Here is a 16,655-nt window from a genome sequence, read left to right on the forward strand (position 1 = left end):
ACCCTTTTGTTAGGTCTAGGGTCGTGAGATATCGGGCTTTGTCCAGTCTCTCTACCAGTTCATCAACCCTGGCCATAGGATAAGTATCAAATTTTGACACAGCATTTAGTTTACGGTAGTCATTGCAAAACCTTGTTGTACCATCTGGCTTTGGGACTAAAACTATAGGGCTGTTCCACCCACTTTGGGATTCCTCAATTACGCCTAGTTTTAGCATTTTTTTAACCTCTAAACTTATAGCCTCTCTTTTGGCCTCTGGGATTCGGTACGGTTTAAGGTTAACTCGGATCCCCGGTTCAGAGACTAGGTCATGTTCAATTACGCTAGTTCTACCTGGCTGTGTAGAGAAGACTTCTTTGTTTCTTCTCACTAAATTCTGGACCTCTCGTTTCTGATGAACGGACAGGGTTTCAGCTATGCTAACCTCTGGGTCAGTTTCTCGATTCTCTGACGGACCTGGGGGTACTAGGGTTAACAAGACCTCTATCTTTCCAGGGCTTAAGTAGGTTTATATGGTAAATTTGCTCAGGTTTCCTCCTACCTGGCTGTCTCACCTTATAATTTACTTCTCCCACTCTTTCCAAGACCTCATATGGCCCATGCCACTTAGCAAGGAATTTACTCTCTACGGTGGGAACAAGAACTAGTGCCCTTTCGCCTGGAAAAAAAATTCTGACCCTAGCACCCTTATTATACGTATTCCTCTGAGCCTCTTGAGCTTTTTCCATGTGTTCCCTCACTATAGGTAGGCATGCAGCTATGCGGTCCTGCATCTGGGCAACATGCTCTATTACACTTCTGTAAGGGGTAACCTCGTGTTCCCAAGTCTCTTTGGCTATATCCAGTAAGCCCCTTGGGTGTCGGCCATACAATAGTTCAAACGGGGAGAAGCCTGTGGATGATTGGGGAACTTCCCTAATGGCAAATAACAGGTATGGTAACAAACAATCCCAGTTTTTCCCATCCTTATCGACTGCCCGGCGTAACATGCTTTTAAGGTTTTATTGAACCGTTCCACTAAACCATCTGTTTGTGGATGATAGACTGAGGTTCTGAGAGGCTTGATTTTTAGGAGTTTACATAACTCTTTTGTTACTTGGGACATAAATGGTGTTCCCTGGTCAGTTAAGATCTCTTTAGGAATTCCGACCCAGGTAAACAGGACTATTAACTCTTTTGCTATGTTTTTAGCAGAGGTGCTACGTAGGGGAACTGCCTCCGGATATCGGGTGGCATAATCTAATATTACTAATATATGCTGATGTCCCCTAGCAGACTTTATTAGGGGTCCTACTAGATCCATAGCAATCCAGTCAAATGGTACATCTATTATGGGAATGGGTACCAATGGGCTACGATACGCTTTCAACGGGGCGGTGATCTGACATTCTGGGCATGAGGAGCAATAATTTGTAATTTCTGCCAGAACCCCAGGTCAATAGAAGCTTCGGAGAACCTTTTCTTTTGTCTTTTCCACCCCTAGGTGTCCCCCCAATGGGTGACTATGTGCGAGGTGTAATACTACATTATGGAATGTCCGTGGTACCAACAATTGTTTAGTTATAATTGATTTCCTTTTATTAACCCGATATACTAGGTCATTCTCTACCTCAAAGTAGGGGTAGGCAAGTGACCTATCTAGTTGGCCAGGAGTACTATTCTGGTCCCGTATATTCCCCCTTGCTTCCGCCAATGTGGGGTCTTCCCACTGGGCCTTCTTAAAACTCCCAGGACTGACATCTAGATCAGCGAAGGTCTTATCCTGTTCTGGGGTGGTAAGTGCCTGTTCAACATCTTGATTTGGGGTATTCCCTACCAAGGTGGCCATGGGGAAGGGAATTTTACAGCACTCATCCTCTTTCCCCTTCTTATTTGGGCCCTCGTCAACCTCTATTTCTGAAAAAGGGAAAGGATTTGTTTCTTCTGTTACTTTGTTATGGTCCGCTATTGAACTCTGGGCGCTATTCTGAGAGGAGGACCACATTTTTAGAAAATGGGGAAAGTCGGTCCCTATTAACACATCATGTGCCAGTTTGGGTACTATACCCACTTTGAAATCTAAAGAACCAAACTCTGTTTCAATAAGACCATCAACAGTGGAATATTCGTGATTATCCCCATGTATACAACAAATTGCCACTCTTTGTGAACTGTTTACCTGTTTTTTCTCAATGGGCAACAGGTATTCGGACACCAGTGTGACCATACTCCCAGAGTCAAGAAGTGCCCGAACCCTCTTACCATTTACCTTTACAAATGCCCACAGATGGTTATTCAAGGGGTCCTCTGAGCTAGGGCCCATACATTGGGACCACAGCAAATAAGGTTCAACGCTGTTGCATTGCATTGGTTCAGCATTTAGTGGGCAGACTTTCGCGGTGTGGCCCCTCTCATAACAATTTACACATTTAGGTACATAGTCTGTGTCCCACTTAGAGCCCTTTTAGAGCCTGTGGCCCACTTAGAGCCTTGTTGGCTGTTGCCTTTAGTGTGCGAGCCACTGTTGCTGGTGCTGTGTGAAGGCGGTCATCGTTCTTCAGCCCCCCTTAACCCTGGTACCCTTTTACCGTCTCTGGAAGAGTCCTGGAACCTTGGGTAGTGGGGATGCTCCATGACTATGAGTTGCGGGTGCTCTTCTGCTGCATTGTACCTTTCTACGAGGGCCACCAGCTCATCTGCATTGTGGGGGTCACTCTGACTGACCCAACGGCGTAGGGCAGAGGGAAGTTTCCTCAAGAACTCAAGAACTGGTCCATGACCAACCGTTCCACGATGTGGCTTGCTGAGTTGATCTCGGGTTGTAGCCACAACAGAGCGAGGTGGATGAGGTCATACATCTGGCTTCGGGTGGCTTTATCCAACGTGAAGGACCATGCGTGGAACCTATGGGCAAGATCATCCGTGGTTACGCCGAGGCGGGCTAGGATCTCGAACTTCAATTTTGCATAGACGTTAGCTTCGGCTGGCTCTAGATCAAAGTAAGCCTTCTGGGGTTCGCCGCTTAAGAAGGGTGCGATTAGACTGGCCCACTCAGCTTCTGGCCATCCCTCTCTCTGTGCCGTGCGTTCAAACGTGAGAAGATAGGTTTCAACATCATCCGAGGGCCCCATCTTCTGAAGGTAGTGGCTTGCCCTGGTCATTTTCGGGACTGGGGCTGCCTCCGCCAGTGGAGTCTTATTGATAGTCTCTCTCAGGATCTCGAGTTCCTGCTGTAAGCCCTGGGTGAACCGTTGTTGCTCCTCTCTCAGCAAGCGGTTTGTCTCTTGCTGGTTTGCATTCGCCTGTTGCTGGTTTGCATTAATCTCTTGCTGGGCTATTAGTAGCTGTTGCTGGGTTGCATTCACCTTTTGCAGGGCTGCATTCGCCTCTTGCTGGATTTCATTCGCGTCTTCTTGGGCAGCGACATTGCGTACCAGCGCACTCACCACGTCTTCCATCTTGTTTGGAGAGAAAAAAAAACTTTTTTTTTTTTTTAAGTTCTTTAACCCGCAGACCTTTTAGTGTTCTGCCCGCATTCTCCACCATATGTGACAAACAGCTTACTCCGGGGCTCCGCCGTCTGTCCGGGACTGTTAGAATACGGTCTTTTAGGGTAGGTTAAATGACGAGGCGTCACGTGCTGTTCCTTTAAACAGGCTATGCATGGTTTATTCAGTCCCAGGCACTGAGACTGCCACAGTGCATACAACAGAAACACAAGCAAAACACAAACCTGCTCACCTGAGCAATAACTTAACTTAGGTTTTCCCTGACTCAGGGTTGAAGTGGCTTTTCCACTTCCAACAACAAAATAAGGAACGTTGCAGTTTTAGACAAAAAAGAGCAGAATGATTTAACCTGTTTGGGGAGAGGCTTTTCCCCTCTCTGCTTCCAGCAGACTTCCTGCCTCCAGGCTCTTGGGGGAGAGGGAAGAGGAACCAGGAAATCAGTCTTAAATACCTGATTTCTAATTAGCAGGACAGGTGACAGAAATCAGGCAGCAGACAAACTCTGGTTTGGATCCCTCATCCCTCAGTTCCAGCACTTGCCAAACTGTGGGATGGAGTGCATGTATTATGAGGCTGCACTTCCAGCCTAAACAGGATAGAAACTGTTCAGTATCCTGGGAGCCCTATATATGGAATTTATTACCATCCCCTGGTTTCTGTCACAATATATATATAATGTATATTTTTACTCACACTTTCTTTTTTTAGATCTTTTTCACTATATTTATTATTCTGATTTTTTTTTAACCAGTTTAGCACACACAAAGCATCTTAATGTTAACCCCTTAGGCACCGCATGCATGTCACGCATCCTGTGCTATTGCCCATTTTATTGTTTTGTTTCCTCTTTTGTCTTTGTACTGTAAGAAATATAAAGGACACAGTATAACATTTGCGAGTGTATGTCCTGCTGAGAGGGTGCTACCTTGACATGGTTGCAGGCTTGAAATGTTTTGACCTCAGGATTAAACTAAATGACCCTCTTACGAGCAGAATAAACAGAGAAAAAAATATAGTAATGAACTAAATAACTTGTCATATTGGATTGGATTGGGGCTTCTATGTCTATTGTTGTATACTTAAGATCACGTTCCCAGCAGCACTCCAATTTACACAAAAAATATATACATTTATAATGCAGTGGGTTTGGGTCTTGAGCTTGCTAAGACTGTGTATTACCAGCAGATGGGGCCTGGAAACAACATTTTTCAGTGCACATGTTAAAGACACAACACGGCATCACTGAGCCACGTAACACTTTTTCTGCCATCTTTACTATCTGCTTTATCATTTATACATTATACAGTAGGTATCATTAATAGAAACGAAAGCGAAGGGAAAATAACACCATATTCCTGTGCAATGAATCCAAAAAAATTATTAAAACAATTATAAAATCATTGTTTTATTCAAATATAAACAGGTAAGAGAAAAATAATCTCAGTGGGAGCTGGTAACCAATGGATTTGAATAGAGAAGCGCAAACTATTCACCCACACTTTCCAAGCTAGAAAAAAATCCCCAATTTGTTTGACTCTCCAAAAATCTAACTTTTGAAAAATGTGTAAGCAGTCCGCCAAGTAAAAGCCTCCACAGCCTGAAATACATATTTGGGGGGGGGAGGGGGGGCTGGAGATGAGTGGGGGAGGTGAGAGGGGATGAAGGGGAGAAGGGGAGAGAGGATAAAGTAGGGGGAGGTAATAGAGTATGAAGGGGGAGGTGAAAGAGAATGAATGGGGAGGTGAGAGAGGGTAAACAGGGGAGGTGCGAAGATGAAGTGGGTGAGAGGATGAGGATGAGGAGGGGGATGAGAGGAGGTGAGAGAATGGTTGAAAGGATGAGTGAGAGGAGAATGAGGGAGAGGATGAGGAGGGGGTGAGAGGATGAATTTAGGTGAGGATGAGAAGGGGGTAATGTATTACATCCAATGGTGTTAAATAACTGAGTCTTTAAATATCCACAGTATTCTGTACAGCAGTTTTGAAATGCTCCATCACTACTATTTAGTCAATTAGTGTTGTCTTACAAGGCTTCCTGCTGTCATCAGGTTCCTCCGTTACTGTTCTATGGTCTCTGCCGGTAATCCCCATTGCCTGATTTCTAGTTGGCGTCTCCATCGATTGTTGGAACTGCGTTCTGGGGCTGCTGTCTCCAGGACTCCTCCACCTTGCCTTTCACTCTGTGTATGTTCACCATTGGTCAGCTGAAAGCGTCGCTGCGGGGCTGACATCAGCGGGGGCACTCTATTACTCAGACCCACTCAGGGATGCATAAACTCCTTCACGCTACACGTTTCGAAAAACGAATGTTTCTTTCTCAGCGGTATTGTGTGTTGGTCATATGGGGTTCCTTATCTAGTATTCTTAATTAAACCCTTAATAGCCTATAGTTACATAGTAGATGAGGTTAAAAAAAGACTTGCGTCCATCAAGTTCAAACCTATGTTTAATTTAGACAACAGATACTTTATCCTATATCTATACTTACTTATTGATCCAGAGAAAGGCAAACAAAAAACACCCGTGACATATCTTCCAATGATATCTCATATCTCATACATTCCTTCCTGACTCCAAGAATTGGCAATCGGATTACTAACTGGATCAACATCCTTCCCATGTTTACTTATTTGGTATACCTGTTTACCTTTCCCATCTAATAAGATGTCCAACCTTTTTTTGAACAAATCTATTTTATCCGCCATTAGTCTCCATGGGTAATGAGTTCCACATTTTAACTGCCTTTTTCTGTAAAGAACCCTTTCCTTTGTTGCTGGTGAAATCTCCTTTCCTTCAACCTTAAGGGATGACCCTGAGTCCTTTGTACTGCCCTTGGGATGAATAGTTCTTTTGAAAGCGCCTTGTACTGTCCCTGAATATATTTGTATATAGTTATCATATCCCTTCTTAGATGCCTCTTTTCTAATTTAAATACATCTAATTTAGTTATCCTCTCCTCATAAGTTAGATTGTCCGTCCCCTTTAATAATTTGGTGGCTCTTCTCTGCACTCTCTCTAGTTCCATAATGTATTTTCTAAGGAGTAGTGCCCAAAATTGTACTCCATATTCAAGGTGTGGTCTTACTAATGATTTGTAAAGGGGCATAATTATGTTTACTTCCCTTCCATCCATTGCCCGTTTAATTCAAGATAAGATCTTGTTTGCCGTTGCAGCTATTGCATGACTTTGGGCACTATTGCTAAGCCCGCTGTCTACAAGCACTCCTAAATCTTTCTCCATCAAGGATTCCCCCAATTTATCCCCATTTAATTTGTAAGTCGTCTGTTTTGTCTTGCTTCCCAAATACATAGCCTTACATGTATCTGTATTAAACTTCATATGCCATTTACCTGCCCAAGTTTCCAGTCTCTCCAAGTCCTTCTGGAGAGAAATTACATCCTGCTCTGATTCTATTACCTTACACAATTTAGTATCAACGGCAAAGATGGAGACTTTGCTCTCGATGCCAACCTCAAGGTCATTAATAAACAAGTTAAAAAGCAGGGGCCCATTTACCAATCCCTGAGGTACTCATGAACCTAGCCCAACCTGAAAAAGTTCAATTTTGCACTACCCTGGTCTAAATTCCTACTTACCTCCTCAAAAGAAACAAATATGGTTAGTTTGGCATGATCTATCCTTCATAAATCCATGCTGACTATTACTAATAATTTTGCTTCCCATTAGGTATTCCTAAATATTATCCAGTATTAAACCTTCAAGTAGTTTCCCCACTATTGAAGTCAGGCCTACAGGTCTGTAATTCCCTGGTTGTGATCTAGCTCCTTTTTTAAATATAGGCACCACATCTGCTTTACGCCAATCTTGTGGTACTGAGCCTGTGGAAATGGAATCGTTGAATATTAAATGTAATGGATTGGCTATTACTGAACTTAACTCTTTGAGAACTCTTGGATGTGTGCCATCGGGGCCAGGTGCCTTATTTCCTTAATTTGTTTCACATTTACCAAACGGAATAGGCATGTAGTAATGTTTTCATGTTGATATTACTACCTCTTACATACACATACTACATAACAAAACATACATATTAGTAAAATATATCAATCTGCAAAATCTCATCGGATAAAAGGTGTTAATTCAATAGATTCGTTTAGACCACCTGGAAATTAGGTCTAAGGGTAAATATCCAGATTTGTTCCCTTCCCAAAAGGTGTTGGCCTCTGTCCCCTGCTCTAATGTTAAACGGTACCACTTTGATATCCATAAATGTAATGTGATCTGGGTCGCATTGATGAATTTTATGAAAATGTGTCAACAAATGAGTACGGGGGTTATTGTTTTCTCTCTATTTAGGGATATTTGTAATACTTCTCAGGTGTTCTACTATAAATATTTTAAGATTGTGTTTAGTTTTTCCAACATATTGTAATCCGTAATCCCATTGCATTATATAAACTACAAATGTAGTTAAACAATTAATTCAATTCTTTACTGGAAATTTTCCTCCGGTAACTTTAGAACATACTGTTTTAGACACGGTAATTTGTTTGCACACCTTGCACTTATTACATGTGCAGTTTCCCTTTATTCCCAAGGTATCCCTCAGATCCAGTATTCTATTCCTCGTTCAACAGAATACGGTTGTGCCAATATATTTTTTAAGATTTTTTGCCCTTCTAAAGTCCACTCCCATTTTTTCTCACAAGATTTGGCCCAAAATGGGGTCCATGCACAAAAATTGTCAATGTTTAGATAGCACTTTTGAAATTGTATTACGTGCTTTATTATTATAATAATAATAATTATTATAATAAATAATGGTACTCTATTATCAATGGTTTTATATGTAGCTTAGTCCATCTTAGAGGGTGTGATATTACTTCCTTTATTCTGAACTAAGAATTTTGACTCTGAAATCAATTTGGGTTTTTTAGAGCATTATAACATCTCTTTTTTCCTTTTGGCCTTGTTCCGTGCTGACTCAATAAGTCCCTTTTTTATATCTCTTTTTGAGGAACCTTCCACCAAGGGTTACTGCCTGGGTTTTGAATTCTGAATTTGCTATACAATTGTTTTCAGTCTCAAGAACTAACTGTAAGGAATATTGTCTATCTATTTTTGTTGATGATTGCCCATTGGGTCAAGAAATAAATTGACATTTGTTTCTTTAAAATATGTTTTTGTACGAATTATCCCTTTGAACTAAAGCTTCGGGACTCTCCAAATCAGGATTTCCCCTAGCCCTCAGTTTTGGACACTTAGCCACACTCCGCTCCGCATGGTTAGATTTGCCCAGGTGACCTCACGTAGATCTTGAGTTCTAGAGTAACGGGGATCATGCGTCTAGAGACTGAGAGTGCTACCTGATGAGGGGGGGAACCCAAATACAGTATCTGGACATGCTGCTTAGCCCAGGGTTTGGTCCCAATAGAGGCTGGCTGATTCGCCGGGGAGTTTGGGTGAGACGATCCTCTTGAGGGAACTGTGGCCCATGATGGTTCCAGGGCTGGTGGGCTCTCACCTCCCAAAGCAAGTCTGGATGAGGGGGACCCAGACCTAGGTGGTTGAGGAAAGCTTCACCATCATCCGGGTTCCTGAGTGTCTTGGGGCTCCCATTTTTGACCACCATGAGCCCAAAAGGAAATGTCCACCTATATTTAACATTGCAATCTCTTAGTTTCGCCGTTACCTCACAGAGACTTCTTCTTTTGGCGAGGGTGGAAGGCACAAGGTCTGCGTAGATCTGTAGGTGGATATTCTGGAACTTGAGGTCCCTGGAGCCTCTTATCACCGAGTTGAAGGCCTCCTTTGTTTTAAAATAATAGAATCTCAACACCACGTTCCTTGGTCTATCTCCCGGCTTGGGACTCATTCTTAGGGCTCTGTGACATCTGTCGAGGGTAAGAAACTCCTCGGTAAAATCTGGAATTGCTGTTGTTAGCCAAACGCCCATGAACCACTCGATATCCGTTTCAGATTCCGGGATTCCCGAAATCCGGAGATTGTTACGGCGATCCCTGTTCTCTGCATCTTCCTGTATGTCTTTGATGTCCAGGAGTTGGGACTTCACCCCGCTTGCACATCCCATCCCATCCCCCTGCCCATCACATCCCCCCTTCCTGCACATCACCCCCATGCACATCCCATCCCCTCATACATACACATTTCCCCCTATCTCCCTGTACCTCCGCTGAGGGGGGAGGAGAGAAGGGAGCTGATTCCTGGCCAGGGGACACACACAGACAGCTGACATCCCAGCCAAGACTCTATGAGATCCTCCCCCTGCTCTCCCCCCCCCCCCCCACCGCCCCTCTTGCAGACTCACAGATTCTCTGCACAGGACACAGATCAGCTGCTGCTGCAGATGCCGGGTAATGCTGCGTGGGGGGGCTACCGCTGCGTCGCCGGCTTCAGGGAGAGCTGGGAGAGTTATCCCAGCTCTCCCCCTGGAATCCCTGATCGTGGCAACCATTTTTTATATTATCGCGATCCCGGTTATAATGCGGTCGTATCGGGTGGAACCCGAGGACCGCGTTATAACGGGATTCAGATATATATATATATATATATATACGAAGAAAAGGAAAATAACCTCGCATCCACTCCAGCAAAATAATGGTCACCATAAGCCAGTATATAATGGAAAAATTACCATAACAGGCGGTGCTCACGGTCAATAATAGTATTATAGCAAGAGAAAAGAAACGCGCTTATGAGCACTCAGGTATACCGTTTAGAAAATAACAATTTATTAATTGACACAAAGAGAAATAGATAACAGTACAAAAATGTTAAAAATAAGGCTACGACCCCTGACACGAATACTACCCAATAGAAACACTGTTGCATAATATAGGGATAAACTCACAATGTAAACCCTAATGCCTATTATAGACAAGAGTATGAGAAACACTTAAATTAGCAAAAAACTCTAAGACAGGCTATTGCAATAACAAATAAATGAGACATGCATCTGATATATAATGTCCCTAAGGACAAAGAGTGATTAACCAGTATATAAAATACTACCTCATTAAGCATAAATTCCACCTCTTAAAAGCAGATATATTTAAACCAAACCCACAGCAATTGAAATCTCTGGGGGAAATTGGTAGCCAAGCTCTGAGGGTCACTCTATACATTGAACAGAATAACACGCATGTGTCATGAAAGTGTAAGTGCTCTTAAACAGAGTGCAGAATGTACAGCCTGTATATAGCAAGCATAAGTACCAAAAAAGCGTTTCAAAGTCCAGAAAAAATGATCACAGCAGTGTTAGGTAGCATAGTTACGTGACTGCATAATTCAGAGGTCCTGCCTAGCACCCCCACTCCACTTTAGTATCAACGACAAAGACACCCATTCTCAGACACCCACTCTCAGACTCTCTCTCAGACACCCACTTTCACTTTCTCTCAAACAGCCACTCTCACTCTCTCAGACACTCACTCTCTCTCAGACACTCACTCTCTCTCAGACACTCACTCTCACTCTCTGACACTCACTCTCACTCTCAGACACCCACTTTCACTTTCTCTCAAACAGCCACTCTCACTCTCTCAGACACTCACTCTCTCTCAGACACTCACTCTCTCTCAGACACTCACTCTCACTCTCTGACACTCACTCTCACTCTCTGACACCCACTCTCACTCTCTGACACCCACTCTCACTCTCTGACACCCACTCTCACTCTCTGACACCCACTCTCACTCTCTGACACCACTCTCACTCTCTGACACCCACTCTCACTCTCTGACACACACTCTCACTCTCTCAGACACACACTCTCTCAGACACACACCCTGACTCTCTCAGACACACACTCACTCTCTGACACATACACTCTCTCAGACACACACCCTCACTTTCTCAGACACACACCCTCACTCTCTCAGACACACAAACACACACAGACACACACTCAGACACACACCCTCACTCTCTGACACACACACTCTCTCAGACACACACCCTCACTCTCTCAGACACACAAACACACACAGACACACACTCAGACACACACCCTCACTCTCTGACACACACACACTCTCTCAGACACACACCCTCACTCTCTCAGACACACACCCTCACTCTCTCAGACACACACACACACTCAGACACACACACACACTCAGACACACTCACATACAGCAAGGGGGGTGAATCGGAGCCAGAGGTGGAAATCGGAACGAGGGGGGAGGGAATCAGAACGGGCAGGGGGGGGGGGGAATCGGAGTTGAGGGGGGGAAATCGGAGCAGGGGGGAATCGGAGCAGGGGGGCAAGAGGGAAGGGGGTACTCACCACGTGCTCCATGCAGGAAGATGTGGGCCTCGCTTTGCAAGCTCATATAGAGCTTGCTGCGGGCCAAAAAAAAATCCTGGCAGCGTGTCAACACGCGCCAGCCAATCAGGAGAGGGGGGAGGTTTTTTTTTCTTTTGCAGAGACGCACGCGCTGCCTGGCGCATCGCAAGCACACTAAATTCTGGCACCCCGTGGTGACCGGGTGACCGGATTTATCGAGGGGCACGGCCGGACCCCCTAACTCACAGAGCCAGGGACGCCAGTACCATCTGGCAGGGCCGCCAACAGAAATCATGGGGCCTGGGACAAACATTTTGAGCAGGGCCGCCCCCCCCCCCCCTTGTCAGCGGTATTGCCCGCCCCCCCCCATTTCACACCTCACGAGCCCCATCTCTTCCCCCCCCTTCCCATGTATTTCTCTCCTTTCCGTCCCACCCTCCCGCCTTGCATGTATTTCTCTCCCCTGCTTTTCACTAACCCCTCTCTCCTCTCCCTCAGTCAATTACCCCACGCTCACTCATTCCGTCCTCCCCTCACACAATTGCCCCCACAAGATATATACCAAAAAACTTCCCACCCCCGAATACATACAAAAAAATCCCCACCCCCCAAATATATACAACCCCACCCCCCCAAATGCATTCAAAAAAACCCACTATATATATATATATATATATATATATATATAAATATATATATATATATATATATATATATATATATATATATATATATAGACAGAAAAAGAGAGAGAGCGCACGCCCCATAGCATAATACTGCATAAAATTTATTAAAACAGGAGAAGGAGGTGGGGGGTGGGGGGGGTAGGAATCGCACTTACAAAATGCAAATAGTTAAAAAGCAGTTTGTGAATATATCACCACCATCCGGTTCTGGATACTGGAACACGTCTCCGTGGACTCCTTCAGGGCTGCCAGACACGATCACCAGGAACCAGATGTTTAAGGCTCCGTTCGCTGTCTGAGTGTAGTCCAAACTCCAGCTCTCACTTCCAATGGCCGCCGATTGTATTCCCGCGCTTGGTGTAGGCTTCTGCGCGTGCGCGGCGGCGTCGTGATGACGTAATCGCGCTCTCAGTACCCTAACGCGTTTCGTCACCTGACCGGTAACTTTCTCAAAGGGCTGATGCTGAATGGAATCAAGTCCTGCCCTTATATAACCAGTCCGTTGCCAGGCAACCCGTGATCGGGTGATTGATTCAACCTGAATGGCACTAATGGGGCTAATACATGTCATAGATGCTAATCACATAGAGGACTAATTTTCTAAGGGCTGAAAGGGACTAATATACTTAAGGAATGAACATGAAATGGATATATATATATATATATATAATTGAAAATCCTAATGGACAATAATATGGGAACAAGAAGGATATCATAACAGTAATACTAACACTAACAATAAAATTCAAGTGATTTAATACCATATAAATTCATCAATCATTGTACTGCAATGCATAATTACAAACTCTATTCTTAAAATGTATTTAATGATTTCCCATTAGGAAAATCCACAAATTGATTTTATCTACAAAATATATATAAAATTTGTTTACACACTCTCCATAAGTGTGGATAACTATGCCATACATTGCACTACATGATCAACACATAATAACAAGATAACATTGATCTAAAAAATAATAAATTCAGATCTATAACAACAAAATTATTAGAATTCTAATATTATATAAAAGAACCAAAAAATATAAAATAAAAATAAATATAAAAAGGAAATAATAAACACCTCTTCAAAATCTTGTGCAGACAGGAGACTTATTGGATCCACCAGTTGGGGACTCTTACCCCCGGTGGACTCAATGAGTGTCTGGATGCTAGTACACTGGTCTGATCTCCTGACCTACTGGTCTGATCTCCTGACCTCTTGGACTCTCCTCGCTCTCCTCAAGGGAACCTTCAGATTGGTTCTCACCTGCGGTCCTCTTTTTTCCACACTCCCTCATTTAGTACATCCTCCCTTCCTCCCTTCCCATCCCACGATTCCCTTCCCTCCACTTTCCTTTCCTCTCCCATTTCCCTATTCATTCCATATTCCCCCATTCCCAGATATTTTCCTCCTATTTTATCCCCACTCATCTTTTTTTCACCTCCTACAATATTTGAAGAGGTGTTTATTATTTCCTTTTTATATTTATTTTTATTTTATATTTTTTGGTTCTTTTATATAATATTAGAATTCTAATAATTTTTATTTAGAAATTCCCTTTATTGTAGGTGTCACCATGTATAAAATATAGTTAAGTCCAAAACCATTTAATACCTTGACCTTCCTCTCTCCTTTTCTCTGTTAACCCATTGTATTAATGCTGGGGTAAGAATGTGACTATTCAGGTCATTCTTTTCTTGTTTCTGTGGTAATAAGTGAATCCAATTCCTATATCTTATAGTATTTGAGGTATAAAGTGTAATAAATTGAACACCGAGGAAAATTTATATAATCTGTATGTATCTTCAGTATTCAGAGAAATCAAGAAGATATATAGATACAAGTTATTAACCCAAAAGGGAATCTATGAGCTTCTCAACATACATCTCTTTTTCTCTGTGTACACTCATGCTTTATATTGCATATGGGTTTTAGATCTTTTTCTATGTATATATAGATGTGGAATTGGAATTTATGGGTAATGCTGTTCTATTCATGATTGAGATCTGTTGTTATAGATCTGAATTTATTATTTTTTAGATCAATGTTATCTTGTTATTATGTGTTGATCATGTAGTGCAATGTATGGCATAGTTATCCACACTTATGGAGAGTGTGTAAACAAATTTTATATATATTTTGTAGATAAAATCAATTTGTGGATTTTCCTAATGGGAAATCATTAAATACATTTTAAGAATAGAGTTTGTAATTATGCATTGCAGTACAATAATTGATGAATTTATATGGTATTAAATCACTTGAATTTTATTGTTAGTGTTAGTATTACTGTTATGATATCCTTCTTGTTCCCATATTATTGTCCATTAGGATTTTCAATTATATATATATATATATATCCATTTCATGTTCATTCCTTAAGTATATTAGTCCCTATCAGCCCTTAGAAAATTAGTCCTCTATGTGATTAGCATCTATGACATGTATTAGCCCCATTAGTGCCATTCAGGTTGAATCAATCACCCGATCACGGGTTGCCTGGCAACGGACTGGTTATATAAGGGCAGGACTTGATTCCATTCAGCATCAGCCCTTTGAGAAAGTTACCGGTCAGGTGACGAAACGCGTTAGGGTACTGAGAGCGCGATTACGTCATCACGACGACGCCGCGCACGCGCAGAAGCCTACACCAAGCGCGGGAATACAATCGGCGGCCATTGGAAGTGAGAGCTGGAGTTTGGACTACACTCAGACAGCGAACGGAGCCTTAAACATCTGGTTCCTGGTGATCGTGTCTGGCAGCCCTGAAGGAGTCCACGGAGACGTGTTCCAGTATCCAGAACCGGATGGTGGTGATATATTCACAAACTGCTTTTTAACTATTTGCATTTTGTAAGTGCGATTCCTACCCCCCCCACCCCCCACCTCCTTCTCCTGTTTTAATAAATTTTATGCAGTATTATGCTATGGGGCGTGCGCTCTCTCTCTTTTTCTGTCTATAGATATCTGTGGAGTTGGTTTACCCCGTGTGAGAGCAGCCCAAAGACCCCTTTCATCAATATCGGAAACCTCATCATTATGGACTAATTATTGAAGGACTGGTTGGATTTTTTATTGACTTTTCTGTTTCCTCTTTTTTAGCACGTTTATGCACTGTTATGTCAACAAATTTTTTTTATTAGTTGTGTCATATTAGAATTTATAAGGTCACACTAGTTTAATTGATATACACAATTTTAATATATAAGTCACTTTACACAATTTCTTATTTATTAATTATAGTTCCATTCATTTTTATCACAGTAAATTTATTTTTTGGCGCCACACTTTTTTTGTTTTATATATATATATATATGTATATGTATGCACATATACATACACACACACACACACATATATACATATATATATATATATATATATATATATACACACACATACACACACATTTAACATACACACACACACACCCTTGTTCCCTGCTGCTGGCAGCCCTGATCACGGCGCCCCTCTAACCTAGCCGGGGCGCCGCGGCGCACAGTTTGGGAACCACTGCTCTAGAGTGAAAAGAGCTGCATCTTCTTAAGTCTGTAATACAAACTCTCTTACTTTCCAGCGCAGTTCAAATTCAGTATCCAGGGCCAAGGTGTTCTGTTGTTCACTTGTTCACTTGTTCCACTCCTGTTGAACTCCTTGTTAAACTCCACACTTAAAAAAGGGCCGGTTTAAAAACACACTAATGTACACAGTACACATACAGACACATTGATGTACACTGTACACTCACTACTACACATACAGACACACACTCAAGCACGCACAGTACACAATGATACACATACAGACACACTGATATAAACACTGTTATGGTTACACTATAGACGCGTATGTGAGAGGTCGTCTCTCTTTCTTGGCACCCCACTGACATGCGACACCTGAAAAATGGAACACTTTGTTTTTTGCACTCCAAAATAAAAAACAACATTTCCCAGTGCACACTAAGCTTTTTTCACTAGCCACCTCACACACCTACACACATCCTCCCGTGACAGATAAACGCCGGTGTCACCTGTTTTTATCTCTGTGCTGCACTATGCACAAACCACACTGGTAAATGAAAACGGTTAATGGTTTCATCTCTTAACCTTTACTGTGCTGGTGTGACAGGAAAATCAGTCAAACCCTTAAGCTCACCAACAATAGATGAGTTACAATTGTACATCTGTATAAAGTTATGCGCAATTGTT

This window comes from Ascaphus truei, chromosome 7 (assembly GCF_040206685.1).
Source record: "Ascaphus truei isolate aAscTru1 chromosome 7, aAscTru1.hap1, whole genome shotgun sequence".
NCBI lineage: Eukaryota > Metazoa > Chordata > Amphibia > Anura > Ascaphidae > Ascaphus > Ascaphus truei.